The sequence below is a fragment of the Epinephelus moara genome, chromosome 5, assembly GCF_006386435.1.
Source record: "Epinephelus moara isolate mb chromosome 5, YSFRI_EMoa_1.0, whole genome shotgun sequence".
Classification (NCBI taxonomy): domain Eukaryota; kingdom Metazoa; phylum Chordata; class Actinopteri; order Perciformes; family Serranidae; genus Epinephelus; species Epinephelus moara.
This window is the reverse complement of record NC_065510.1, coordinates 15,046,992-15,058,046: the sequence shown is the minus strand read 5'-3', so window position 1 is coordinate 15,058,046 and position 11,055 is coordinate 15,046,992.

Genomic DNA, 11,055 nt, shown 5'->3' with positions numbered 1-11,055 from the left:
AAAGTGCCGCGAGAATAAAAAAAAGAAAAGAAATAAAGTCAGATTAAATATTCCTTCCGCAACAATTTTAAGACCTTTGAGTAATGAATTTAAGACCAATTTAAGACATTTCTAATGAATTTAAGACATTTTCAGGCCTTACTTTTAGATACATGAATTTAAGATTTTTAAGACTTTTCAAGGATCCGCGGGTACCCTGTTAAAGCACTAATAAAAATTTTCATACTAAAAATTATTCAAAAATACTATGTATAATGCGAAAGGGTCACTCACAGATAGGAACCCACAGGGAATTATCACACAACTCTGCAGTCCCCTTTAGCTCTATGGAGCCTTATGGTGTCTTTCAGCTCACTGTTTCAATTGTGTGACCCTGTATTTCGTTAGCGTTCTCACCTGTTCACGATTCAGCGGGCTGCTGTTTCCAGCAAAAGCTTTAGTATGTCCACAGTATGCTTCCTATTCAGCACCAAATGGCAGACAAAAAAGGTTGGTTAAGGCTCATTAAGGCTGCTTTTATACCTGTAGTTCGGTTAATTTGGTCCACACAAGAGGACAAAATGAAGCATTATTACATTTTAGTTTTGGTTCTGTTCCTGTTCATACTGCCTTTTTGCAAACCAACCCTGAGGAGTAAATATGAAGTTCTATCGACTGACAGGTAACTCGTCGAATGGACAGTTTTCGTGTCCGTCATCCTACATTATCAGGAAATCAAATTCTGGTGACGAAGAGAAGTTTATACAGCAGCACTTTAATGCTTCTAAAGTCTTTATGTTCTTTGGCTTCCCAGAGAGCTCAAAGAGAAATACCTGATTGTAAGCATTATTAGTGGGTATTATTAGACTGCAAATCAACTGCATGTTATGAATAATGACTAATACAGAGACAGGATGAACAGAAGGCGTCTTGTACTGTAATGGTTCAGGGCTTAATACTGTGGGATCACTGTCACACACTTTTTGGTAGACTTAATGAACAGACAAAGTACAGAGTCGGATACAATGATGGCAGTGCTAACAGCTTTTCAGTCAGGGAAAATACCCTCACTGACATGCATTTGTGTATGCATTAGCATAAGTAGATTTCATACGAGCCCAAACAAACCATACTAACCGCATTAACAGACCTGAGTTCGTTTTAACCGAACCAAGCAGGTTAAATGTGAAAGCATGTGCGAAAATAGATATGTCCATTTCAAATCACTCAGCGCCCTCATACCTCCAGGTGTCCTTTATGATGGCATAGATACAGCCAATAGATGGCACTAGAGGGCGGAGTCAAAAGTTTTACACAGCAGCAAACAAGGCGACAGTGGAGGACGTCGTAATGTTGTACCTTTAAACAGAGGCAGGGTTGTGGACAGGGTGGTCCATGCGTCCATTATACACACTGACATGTGGACGGAGGATGCTTTTCACAATATTACTGATCCATGCCACCATTATTTAAATTTCTTTGTCGTCTCCTACAGTTATATCTCGCTTGAACTATTGCTACACTGCCTGCACCATCTCCCGAGGTACTGCTCCAAGTTGTCCATATCCGTAAGCTCTCTGAAAACGTGCACAAATATGGCCGGAATGAACGCAGAGTTTAGAAGTGACAGAAGGCTACGGACAGAAGGCTCCGTCCGTCTCCATTTCTAATGTTGAGCATTACGTTGAGCATAAATGTGACCTTAGGCTACCCTTTGGCATAAACACACCAGGCTTTCAACCAACCCCTGTGTAAACCCATCCATGGCAATATTTGAGGCTCAGAGTTTAGAAAGACCAAAAAAAGTCCACACAGAGCTGGAGGGAGGTGAGATACATGGGTAAAACAAACACAGACTTTCACCCAGGAGACCGCTGTTCATCTCCTGTGTAAAACTCAAAGTCAATGTCTTTTGATGTAACATTATAAAAGTCAACGCTTTTTAACGTAGCATTAACGTAACTTACGTACATTTGTCACATGACATATTTATTCAATGTTACGTACATATTTTAGGAAGGGCTAACATTACTTACATTATTCAAGTGGCCAGTGCCAAATAAATGCTAACGTTACTCTGTGTCCTCTATGTAAATAAGCAAATGTTGGTGAACATGTTTAGTGTATCAACGTCATAGGGTGATAAATTGTGTGTGTTGTGCTTACAGCTTATTGTGCAGGTATTAAGAGTCACTGAGGATAAGTTTACAACTGCAATGTTATAATGTTGCTTTGCAGTGCTACATAAGACACTGGTTTGTCAAATTAATATGTTGAATTTAAGTTACGTCTTAGCTACCAAAGGGGAATATCAAAATGAATAAAGTTAACAAAAACAAAAAAAAAAGTCTTGTATTGCAGAATTAGAAACTGATTGAAGAACGTAATACAGTCTTTTCATTTTTGAAAACACAAACTTGCTTACTTTGAATAGCTGAAAACATTTAAAAAGCTACTTTGCTGATTTCAACCAGCTTTGTATCAAAACGTTGTGTGTAGTGAACTGTGATAAAAAAGTCCCTCCATCTAACCAGTGCCTAAATATCCCTCCTCGCCCCCATTTGGCAAAGTTTCACTGGTTCTCCAGCTGTTGCTCAAACTACAGGGTGTACTTCCGTTTCTTTGTATTTCCCACCACCCATGCATGCTGCCACTGCAGACACAAAGAGAAGAGAAGCAGATCAAGAAACAGACCAGGCCCTCTTTCTCTCTCAAACTCGAACCAAAATCCGAACAAACAGGGCAGCGCTGATCTAATTTAGATTCTGTTACTGAGTTGCCTATTGAGTTGCCCTCTGAAACATGTTTTAGCTTAACTGTAATATGAGATCATTTCTTGCCAGCTGGCCTACATGGTTTCAATGGGACATGTCTGCATTTTGTCGCCTATCAGCAGGAGAGTTTATTGGTCTGAAGTGGCGCAGTGCATTCTGGTAGTTGTAGGTCTTCTCCCTCTTGAGCAAAAGCATCATTTTTCCCTGTTTTCTCTGGTTCTGTAGCTTCAACTTCAAAAGTATTTGTGTCTTTCTACTGCATAGTCATCATAGTTTTATTAAGAGCCCATCTTTCCAGCAGTGAAATATTTCTTTGAGGAAATGTGGAGTGCCTGAGTGCTTCATCCAAGTTCTCTGTCTGTAAGAGAAAGTGGTTTCAGACTTTCAGAGGCAAAAACTGTCAAAAATAAGAACAGGAATCCAAAAATGATTTCACCTGCTCATGTATCATGCAGATGTTTGGGTAGTGCGCATAATATTGACTAAAAACATTATCGCTATAGCTTTTAATATTAAAATCAACCTGGTCGAAACCCTGCATGATTTGGCTAATTACTGACCATTTTTGAGTATATTAAGTGTATAATGGGAGCACTGCACTTGTCTTACTTACAATGAAAATGGCAATGACCTTTTTGATATTATTTAACATGCATGAGCACGATATGATTTCCCAGTATAATCCTCATAATAGCATTAATTTATTTACTTTGCACTATTTTGCTAAAAAAGAAAAAGCCTCTCGAAGCGCACTGTACAGGACATTTTAGCACAGGCTGTTCTTGTGACGAAAAGATCCAGCTACATGCGGTTTTCATTTTTGTGACAGTTTCTCTTGGGTGGCAATTTCCTCATCCCTGGCAGCTGGTAAAATGGCAGTCTGCATTAACAGTGTGATGTTTAGTTCACAGGGTATTAACCAGGCTTATCCCTGCAGTGTCTGATGAGCTCCTTATCCCCACTAACCCGCCCAGTGAATTTATTATTTATTTATTTATTATTTTTTTAGGTCGATTCTCGTTTCAAGAGGACCTGAGAAAAAGCTAAACCAGCAGTAACTGTATCACAGACTTGCATTAAGCTAAATATAGGACTGGCTGCGACTGATAAAAAGAACTTCAAACTCCCAGAAAGGTGGCTAATATTTGGATGTTCACTGGGTTCCTTTCAGCATGTGAGCGAGTCCTTCCTCTGCTTGCGCTTATTACTTTATTAGATGATTCATGCATGATTCATCCTGGAACAGTAGTATTTATGGGTTGAATTCAGCTTGACTGGGTAATTGCACAGTAGATATTGTCTTTCCAAACAGAGAAAATGCTCCTTTTTTGCGTCCTCTTTAGGGCCTAATGAGTATTTGTCATTTGTAATTACATCCTCAAGTGGCATACTGACATTTTTGCCTTGAGTAAATTCCAGCCGCCACCCAAACTTTCAATTCAATTCAACCTCAAATGGTATGCCAGCTTTTGTCAGTACAATTCAGCTTGAAGAAGGAAAGAAGGAAAAAAAAAAAACGTGCAGTTCTACTTTATATGCTAAAGATTTAGTCTAGGTAAGAATGCCTTATCTATATGCAAATGATAAGTTATCAACTTCAATAACTGTTGAACGAGGTGTCTCCAAACATGGTATTGCCTTCATTTGTCAGGCTGCCAGGGTGGCCCAGTTTTTAATGCAAAGCGTTCAATCTTAAGGGAGATGGCAGCAAACACAGACAAATAGCCCATGGAAAAAAAAGGGAGAGGATAGGTAAGAGCACAAGACGCCAGTGATGATAATGAGTCTTGTTTGTGTTGCCTACTTCATCTTTATAGCAAATGATAAACCAACTAGTCAAAAGCAAATGAAAAACACCTCTGTAATGCTAATTGAAACAATTTCCCCGCGCAGCGTGGGGAATTGTGCAGTTTTAGAAAAGAAGAGAGTCTGTCCTTGAGAGGATCCTGAGACGCAACATCGTCCAACAGCCATCTGCGGAGAAAGAAAGTGGCAGGCATAATTCTAAAATAATGGCTGACATTTTCTTTATATATTGTCGGCCCACTTCATATTGTACAGAAGTTATTTCATATGGCCCCGGGGCAGCTCCTTTCATAAGACTTATTGCTGGCACAGAAAAGGCAATGGCATCACTGGGCTTGAAGTTAAAATATGGAAATCACACTGATACTTAATTTCTGCTCAAATAGCATCATCAGGGCTGGAATGTGTGTCGTGTCTTGATACGGAGTGCAATGTTTTATTGCTGTGTGTGTGTAATGGCTGCATGTTTTATGTGCGGTGTATTCCTTTTAATGTTTGTGTTTTAACTCTGGCATGCATTTTACTATCTGCAGCACTTTTCTTTCCAGAGCACGTTTCCTTTAATTGTGTTTCTGGCCTTTTTTATATGTTTTAGGATTTGTAGAATTTTTATGGAGCACATTTTTCTTAATGTTTTGAGGTTTCACTTTTGTGTGGGTTGCAGTATTTTGTAGCATTTGTTTGTCTGAAGCGCATTTCTCTTAATAAAGGTTGAAGACAACAGATTGCCTTTGAAGTTTGTTTGTTTTTTTACTGGAAGCTACTGTGAAACTGTGAAAACAGTATTGGACTACAAATTCAGTGACAGTACTGTAATTACAAATCAGACCACAGGTACTGTGGAAATACATTAACACGGAAGATACAACAGCAAAAAGGATCAAATCCACCACAGTTATTCCAGTGGAATTTTAATCATGTTTACTTGCTCTTCGTCTAAGCTGATAAAATGACTGAGCCCTTCAATAAACATGAAAAAGCACAGACAAAATTTCATGTTTTATATGATATAAGACGTGGTGCAGGAAGGCGCGAAATCCTGTGGTCCACTGGTTCCACTGGTTATCCAACCTGGGGGTCGCCAAAGCTTCACAAGGGGGCGCAAGGCCTTTTTGATTTTAAGGGGTTTAAGAAAACTATTTTAAAATATATACAGTTGGCCAGATCTCAGCCTTTCATTCATTTCTGTAATGAAAACATGATGGTTTTCTTTTGTTTAAATTGTTATTCAAGGTATAAATTTAAAATACATCTAACAGGATGAAGGCACGGTGAAGACCTGAACACAAGCTGTATTCACAGAGCCTTCACTCTGTGCTAAACAGCTAAGTGTGCGGTTAAACAACCAAAGCGCGAACAGAACAATGTCCAGGTGTCAGGGAGAAGAATACACTGAATCAGTCAAAAAAAGCCTGTTGATTATGTATGACTGTTAGAAATTAAAAAAAAAAAAAAAAAAAAGGCTACCTAAAGCAGACAGAGAAATGTATAAATACTGCCTATAAATATCATCTGTGTGCAGTGTTCGAAGGAAATAAATTTGCTCAAAATCTGTCCAAACTGCTTGTTTTATGCAAACTTCCTGCAGTTATTGCGTTCACTATTTGGGTTAATTTTACTGTTTATCAGTTGTTTTGTACTGTTCTTGTTGTTACGGATTAAATATAATATGAAATATCTATAAAGTATGTCACACAGTCAGGGGTTGCTAGTTTACTCAACAGTAGAAAAGGGGTCCTTTAAGAAAAAAGGTCAGCAACAACTGCTGTAGTCTAATGTTACTGTTATAGGTTATCAGCGTGGACTACTATCTGCAGGTGGCTGTGGCTCAGAGGTAGAGCGGGTTGTCCACTAATCAGAAGATCAGCTTTTCGATCCCCAGCTCCTCCACGTCAAAGCATGTCGAAATATCCTTAAGCAAGATATTGAACCCCAATATGCTTCCATCGGCGTGCGAGTATGTTATAAACTGAGTGGCAGGTGGCACCTTGTACAGTAACCTCGGCCACTAGTGTATGAATTTGTGTGTGAATGGGTGATTGTGCTTTTAACACTCATGTAAAAAGTGCTTTAAATGGTCTGAAGACTAGAAAGGCGCTACACAAGTGCAGTCCATTTATCTGTTGGAAACACATGGCTCATACAACATTTACACTTACACATGACTAAAGCCTGTAATCACAGCATCAGAGACAAAATCAGCACCTGTAGATATATATCGCATCATACAGGATTTACATTTACCGGCTAGGTATGCACGATAATATCAGCACGTCATCAGAATCAGCCAACATGCTTTTTTCTCACTTTGCACGGTAAATTAATATTACATACATTGAAAAATATTGTATTTCATGTCTCCATCTGCTGGTGGGCCATCACGATAAGAGTATGCATGCATAATATGATGTGAATTCCTCTACATCAGAGGCTTGATGATGACTAAAATTAGGTGGGAAAAAAGTGGATTTATCGATTTTGGAATCTGTTATCGGTCAAATGAGGTGTTAAGTATCAGCATATCGGATATATGCAAAAAATCCAGAATCATGCATCCATAGCTACAGCTTATGATCACAGCCTGAAGGACAGTATCAACACCTGTATTCATTCTATACAGGATTTACACTTTTGGTAATGGCCTCTGATCACAGCATGAAGGACAATATCAACACATGTAGATAACATGCATCATACATGATTACACTTCCAGCTACAGCCTTTGATCACAGCCTGAAGAACAACATCAACACCTGTAGATACCCTCTATCATACAGGATTTACACCACATGATGACAACAATACTTTCTCAGCCAAGTGACAACAATATCATCACATACAGTGTGTGGCTCAGTGGCACACTGCCCACTCCCACAAATACAGTCCTGGATTCTTCCATCAATCACACACAAACACAGACACACGTGCAGTATGAATAATATAAAAGTATTATAATATGGGAGAAAGTGACAGCCAGTATTTTGGTCGTCTATGGATTTACTCCGCTTCTAAGGCTTAAACAGGATATAAACAGACAGGCAGACCTTATCTAAAGGGGCGGGTGCTTTAAAGCGACAGGGAAGTAAAGGGACAGAGAGACAGTAACAGTGTGTCTATTTAGCTGTTCTGAGACTATTTGGTTAAATCAGTGAATTTCACTTCATTTAGTTACCTTAAAAGTATAATAACCTGGTATCTTACCAGCCGGCGCCACCGGGTCTCTACCATCCGCTCTGCTGTCACTGCTTAGCCGCTTGGTGGCCGCCTCAGCGTCGGTGTCCGTCTCAGGTGCTCTGGGTGGAGCAGCCGGGGTGTGGCTCTCTGCCTCGGTGTCATTATGAATCCTCAGGTGGTTTTGGTTGCTGCTGGTTTGGTTCAAGTCAAGGCGGAATAGTTGAACCAGTAACAGCACAAACCGTTGAGCATCCTTGGTCACATTTACTGTCCACCTCTGCGCTAGCTGTGTTAGCATCACGTTAGCTAACCTCTTCACTGGTGAGCCGACTGTTAAATAAAGTTGGACAAATTCGGTATGAATTTATAAATGAAATGCCTCAGCTGTTCTTTCCTTTTAAGCCATACGCTTTGCCGCTCCACCGTTTTATCGACGTGTGTTTGTTTGTTTGTTTGTTTGTTTGTTTGTTTGTTTTGACGCAGTCTCGTTTGTTTTTAAACTGTCACCGTTTCCGCTTTCTGAATTCCAACGGTCACCTGACTGACCCCGAGTTCAAGTGCGGTCGGAATAATCGGAATATTGAGATTCCTACTGAGAAAAGTCACTTGAAGGCCTCCTCAAGTCGAAACAACACAGGAAATCGGCAATTATTTATTTATTTATTTATTTATTTATTTGAAGGGGGAGAAAATTGGCAAAATTCTGGTACACGAGTTACAAAAATGCAAATACACTCAAACAATGCCACATATACATCAACTGAAAACAGAAATTAATTAAAGCCTTAAAATTTTTCTTTAATTAATTTTAAATGATACCCCTGTGTTAGCAGTTTTGTTTTTTTTGTCTGTTTATTTGTTGTTGTTGTTGTTTTGTTTGCTTGTTTGTTTTCTTCTTTGATTTCTCTTGTCAAATTTTATTACTAGCTTTATGAAAGATAACTGTCTGGATTGAACCTGATTCAATAAGAAAAAAAATGTAAAGGCTTGATGTGAGGAAATCTTTTTATTAATTCACGTATCGCATATTAATTTTTGCTCACGCGTAATTTGTAATATCACATTAGGTTGTCACTGTTATTTGCTGTCCATGCAGAGTGACTGAAATAGTAATTTATGAGCATTAGTCATGCAAAGTAATATTTAAGTAGTTTTCAGGATGTACTGTGCAGCAAAGCTTAAACACGTATGAATCTGTTGTTTTAATGCTGTGAGTGGTAAAATAGGCACATCTTCGTTGTGGTATCCATGTTGTTTCCACCACTTACAAAGTCAGAAAATGGGACAATCTGAGGAGTACCTGAATGCAGCAACAGCCAACAAACCTGTCATAATATTTTCCTTAATTGCACATTAACTACCTCTGAATTCACACACAGGCGCAATTAATTTATTTATATTACATACTTCAAAAAGAGAAAACACAGAATAAGACAGAATAAGGCCACAGTTGGTGTGATTTTAAAGACCCCTCGAGATCGGAGGCCCTATAATCTGTGCTTAAAGCAGTATTTCCACCTTAATGTGCTTCCTTTTTACCATCCTATCACCTTGTCTGGGACATACAGGTTCAGTGTGAGGGTGTAGGGACTGGGTCGCCAATATACGCCTGCTGAGCAGAGCCTGGCTGCGTATTCTTCCATCTGTCTGCCTGCAGAAACTCCATCCATAAAGGCAAATTGTCAGAGAAATCCGAAAGGGAAAGGGCCTCTTTTTTCCAGCCTCTTTGAATGTCAGGCAGTTGCATATATCTAACACACTTGAAGGCAAAACTGTTGAGATCCAACGAGTCTGAGGCAGATGATTTGAGCCTTAGAAGCCCTAAGAGCTATAGTCCTTATCTGGTCCTCTTTCCCCCAGCCAACGGTAACTGTATGAACGTCTCCTCCAATCGTCTGTGCTGCAAACGCTCTTATCTCCGCTGCACTGCATACCTTCTCCCTGCACTCACAAAATTGAGCCACAATTCATTTAACTGCATGTTAACGGTTTTCATCCCGAAATGTGATACGTGATATATCCATTTGGTAGAAAAGGGACTTGATTTTTTTTCCTATTGATACATATGATTGCATCGCTTAGAATTTTAATGCTTTGTACATAAGGGTTAAAGGATGGCTGATGACATAAAGTGTTCCCAAATAACCTTTTCTCTCTCTTCATTCAGTTTGTAATAGAAGGTAAATTTCACAGTGTAACCAACTCCTTTTAAACCTCCTACTATAATCAATAGCGATACCATAGTTTTGCCATTACGCAGCCCTTCAGAAATGTTGTAAGAGCTCAAAAAACAACAAAAATCAATAGTATGAGGAAAGTTAATACTTCAAAGCATTGCATCAGCTTAAACAATAATTTTGTTACAGCTGAGTACTGACTTAAATTCCCTGCATGGCTCCTGCAGGGGTTATTAACAAAGGTAGTGTTTATCATGGTGCTCTCCGGCAAATAAAACAAAGGGAGAAATGTGCTTGTGCTTGTAGCAATGTAACACACTACATCACTGTAATTGAATGTATGCAGGCAGGGCAGGAAGAGATGTTGAGAGGCCACACTAGTGCTTGCCTGAAACACATGTACTGCAAATGTGTGCGCACACACACACACACACACTTCACTGTTCACATGCACAGCTCAAAGTAGAAATGATGATGAAGTCAAACTATAAGACGGAAAGGGCTGCACAATTCTTTTCCCTCTGTCATTTTGAGCAAATATTCTTCTTCCCAAAGTTATTTGTTTCTCTGTGCTGGCAGACATATGTGAGATTTAGGCACTGGAGAGCATGAAGTGCTCAGTGCTGTGTGTCAATTGTCAGTGTTTTGACTTAAAGCTCAGTTTACTATAGAATGATACACAGTCCTGCCAACAGTGAAACAGACTGTATGCTGTAGTAACATTTGGGTAAATCAAAGTATTTGACAAATATATACCCTCACCGGCCACTTTATTAGGTACACCTGTTCAAAGGCTCATTAATGCAAATCGCTACAGCTGCATTTAGGCATGTAGACATGGTCAAGATGTCCTGCTGAAGTTCAAACTCAGGATTAGAATGCGGAAGAAAGGGGATTTAAGTGACTTTGAACGTGGCATGGATGTCGGTGCCCGACAGGCTGGTCTGAATATTTTCAAAACTGCTGCTCTAGTGGGATTTCACGCACAACCATCTCTAGGGTTTACAGAGGATGGTCTTGTTGATGCCAGAGGTCAGAGGAGAATGGCCAGACTGGTTCAAGATGACAGAAAGGCAACAGTAACTCAAATAACCACTCGTTACAACCTTGAAGCAGATGGGCTACAGCAGCAGAAGACCACACCA